A 4544-nucleotide genomic window follows, 5' to 3' on the forward strand; every position below is an offset into this window, starting at 1 on the left:
AATAACCCAAAATTCCCAAAATTTCTCATTTCTTCATTTTGCTTCTCTCTCTAAAAGAGATAACTCTCACTTCTCTCTAAATTTAGCCACCGTCAGTCATTATTCCAATCACCGTCGGTCACTATTCCGGCCATCGATCACTATTCACAGTGGCCGAAAAATATAAAAATACCCCCAAATCGTAGATCGGAACACCCTAATGCCGAATCCAAACCTCCGTTTTTCCTAAAAACTCATAACTTTCTAGATTTAAATTTATACCTTCGATATTTTGATTTTCCGATGACCGTGGTAAGCTTTCTCCTTCCTTTTCCTTTCGATTTTTTTTACTGCTGGTGGTAGATTGGTTCTCTTGCTTGCTCTCTGTCTTTTTATTTGCAGGTTAAATGGCTTTTTTATAGGTCTTCAAAACGTTGTTTGTTCGGTGAGTCACCAGATTTACGATGGTGACTCATCTTAGCTTCAATGAAGATTGCGGTCATCCTCATCTCTTCTGAAATCTTCATTGCGGCTGTGGTGACGTGGCAGCAACCCGGAATGGAGAGATAAAAGTAGTGATTACACTATGTAAATACAACGATGCTATGATTCATTTGGTGGTTCAGAAATCAGCCAAAGTTCAAGCTAAGCACGTTGAGAAAGACTTGGAAATTTCGGTTGTCACCGAGAGTGAGTTAGATGAGAGTAGGTGTAGAGAGAGAAGAAAATCAATCCAAGGAGCATCAGATTGTGAAAAATGAGCCAATTGTTTCAGATTTCTGGCTGGAACCTGTTTTTGTTAATCCCAAGGTGAAATTGTCTTCCTTTACTTCATGCAAGATAAATCGGGGCTCCACTATGTTTCTATTTTTAAACCGATAGACGAGGAGCCATTGGCTGTGAACAATCCACAGGGGCTACCTCCATCAACGAATGGCGAAGGGCTGAAAAGGGGTACAAGGGTTGGAGAAGGAGCAGTTCGAGAAGTGGCTGCTTATTTATTGGACCATCCCAAGAAGGGACCTCGATCTTCGTCGGGCGATGAGCTGATTGGGTTTGCCGGTGTGCCCCCTACCTGTATGGTTCAGTGTTTGCACAAAGGATTTAACCATCCTGATGGGTTTGAATCTGCACCTGAGAATGTTAAGGTTGGATCGTTACAAATGTTCATGAAGAAAGGACATGGGTCCTGCATCTTTCCCTGTTGAGGAAGTGCACAAGATCAGTGTGTTCGACATAAGAATGGCGAATGCTGATCGGCATGCTGGGAATATCTTGTTTCGAAAAGGAGATGATGGTCGGACTGTGCTTATTCCTATCGATCACGGGTACTGCCTGCCCGAGAATGTAAGCATACTAGAGTTATTCTAATAATGACATGCTTGATGTTTATGCACCAAGAAGGAACAGATCATATAAATCTTTGAACAAATCTCCTTTTGCTTTGTTTACAGTTTGAGGATTGCATATTCGATTGGGTTTACTGGACACAATTACGGAAGCCGTACTCAGCGGACACGATTAACTATATAAAGTCGCTCGATGCCGAACAGGATATCACACTTCTGAAATATTATGGAGTGTGCTCGCACACTGCAGATCTCCACAATGCTTCTGAAAAAAGGGGCTGAGCGAGGCCTCACGCCTTTCGCCATTGGAAGCATCATGTGCAGAGAAACTGTAAACAAGGAATCTGTGATCGAATAGATTGTTCGTGAAGCTCGGGATTCCTTACTTCCGGGCATGAGTGAAACGACATTTATGGAAAGTGTCTCCCAAGTCATGGATTCTTGGCTTGACAAGCTCACAAACTGATGCCACTTAGAATGAAAATTTTATGTATTCACCGAACGAAGAGTCCAAGTTCGTATGGACATCGAATAACACGAACGTCGACGGCTTATCTTCTTTTACACGAGCCCGACGCTTTCGTGTTTATTTTTTCCCTCATTTCTTTCGCTCTGTCAAGTACATGTATATTCAAGAGAGCAGAAGATAATAAAATACAATGTACGCTAAGATTCTATATATAGATTGTTCAAAATTGTACAGATGTTGAAGTTCTGTAAATATTGTTCAAAATTTATTCAGGGAATATTATCAGGTTATCGTCATTTGCAATCGTCATTTGCAAATGGAAGAAGGAAAGCAAATGAAATACATGTATATACTGAACCTATTATATATATATATATATATATATATATATATATATATGAGATAAATGTCGGATGATTTATTAACTAAATAATCTAAGCAAAAACACTGTGTTTTTTCTATGTGGAAAAAGAGTACAAATTTGTTTGCTTTCCTACCAATTTTCAGGGTTGACAAATAAGACCGGTGACCATGTGGAGAAAAGGAATTTAAAGATTTTCTTTTGACTCGCATGGGGAGGTTATGGTGTGAGGTGATTAAAATATGGTTAAAACAACGGTGTGATTGGTTAAATAGGTAATCGATTAAAAGCGTTATCGTAAATGTTATATGTTTTCACCGGAAATATTATTTATTATGGTAATAATAATGGTAATAACTGACAATATCATTGTTGTATGTAAAATGCGTCAAAATATTTTTGACTTTAATATGACTGGTTAATTACTGAAAACACTATCAACCATAATAACATAACAAGTAGCGATTATTTAACGTAATAGTTAGCGTTTTTTAAAGCTAACGGAGCCTTAGAAATCCGACGATAACAAAATAGGTTAATTACTGAAAATATTTTCAACCATTATAACATAACAAATAGCGTTTATTTAATGTAATATGTAGCACCTGTTTAAAGCTGATGGGCCTTTAGAAATCTGACGATAATAAAATATGTTAATTACTTAATTTGTTTTTAATATTATCAACATATTATCATGTACATTGTTAATTTATCTATTACTTTAAAATAATATATTTCGAAATTATAAGTATTAATACTTATATGACAATATTGATACTTGTACATTTACGCCTATTTTTATTATACCGGTAGAAACGTTTATCGTGTACATTATTAATTTAATCTATTACTTTAAAGTAATAGGTTCCGAAATTATAAGTATCGATACTTTATTTATGAGTATTAATACTTGGACATTTAAGCTTATTTTTATTATACCAGTAGAAATGTTTATCATGTACATTGTTAATTTACCTATTACTTTAAAGTAATATGTTTCAAAATTATAAGTATCGATACTTTGTATACGAGTATCGATACTTGGACATTTACACCTATTTTCATTATACCGGTAGAAATGTTTACCGTGTACATTGTTAATTTACCTATTAATTTAGTAATAGATTTCGAAATTATAAGTATTGATACTTTATATATATGTGTATCGATATGTTGAACTATGTTTTGATATAACAATTTATGGCAAAATGTTTTTGGACTTGAATTAAATTTATTCAAAGTTTTCAAAGTTTACAAAAATATTTCAAAGTCCATTTAATTTGGAATTGAGCACAAAAATATTTTTATAAATAGTATTATATTGTATGAATAGTACCGGTACTATATAAATAGTATAAATAGTACCGATAATGTGTGACATTATATGAATTTTATAAAGATCAAAGGAAAATGTAGTAGTTTTTATCATTAGATGATAACTAAGCTTAAGGAAAGCTTAATTTGTTCTCAAACAATAAGATGAAAGATATAGGAGAGATTAAAGATTTTGAGTTCTTGAATGAAATCTTGATATAGAGTTGATAAGTTGAATTTTAAGTTGAATTTGACTTGTCATCTATATGAATAAGAAGATATAAGTATTAGAATTAAGTTTGGATAACATGGAAATTTTGATATGATTATTGATTTCTATTTGGAGAATAGAATTTTGAGGTTTAAGATGAAATAAACGGATATAAATTAGTTTAAGTATGTATATTTGAGTTAAGAATACAAAAGGGGATGAAATATTAAGAATTGAAGCAAAAATAGTGAATTTTCGTATAATGAACAGTGATTTCTGGTTTGAGCAAAATTTCCAGAATGTGCAGAGGGAACAGATTCCCCCCTGGGGGGTATCGATTCCCCCCCTAAATGAAAAAAATGGAATTTGGTTCATTAAACCGGTTTAAGTTATTAACATCAAGTTTAAGGTTTAGGCTTCTGATAGTTGTTTTGAAATGTTATATTTATGTAGATATTGAGCCTAAACAAGTTCTGGAATAATCAAAGGATTAGGATCGAATCAAAGCAAGGCTAAGGTGAGTGCAATTTAATTGTACTTATGTTTTCGAAAAATATTGGTTTGCGATGAGCCAGTGATGGAGTTACTATGGTAATAAGTGACTCCTAAAATGTTATATGATTCTTATGAGTGCATTTTAGTTTACTAGATTATAAGGAACTGGACTTGAGATAAGTCTATTTCCAATAGTTATAGTGTATGGAGTATTGATTCTAAAAATGTGAATGACATGAACTGTATGTATACTTGATTATATGAACTGATATGTGCTATATGAGTTATGTGAAAAAGATTATTCAAAGCATATGTGAGGTATATATGAACATATGTGAATAAGATATGATATACATGTTTACATGA

The 4544-nt window shown here is 33.4% G+C and overlaps 1 pseudogene; it reads left to right on the forward strand.

Moving 5' to 3' along the window:
• Window positions 1–569: 569 nt before the first annotated feature.
• LOC120155206 lies at window positions 570–1918 on the forward strand (annotated as a pseudogene).
• The last annotated feature ends 2626 nt before the right edge of the window (window positions 1919–4544 follow it).

Source organism: Hibiscus syriacus, unplaced genomic scaffold (assembly GCF_006381635.1).
Source record: "Hibiscus syriacus cultivar Baekdansim isolate YM2019G1 unplaced genomic scaffold, ASM638163v2 tig00111166_pilon, whole genome shotgun sequence".
Taxonomy (NCBI): Eukaryota; Viridiplantae; Streptophyta; class Magnoliopsida; order Malvales; family Malvaceae; genus Hibiscus; species Hibiscus syriacus.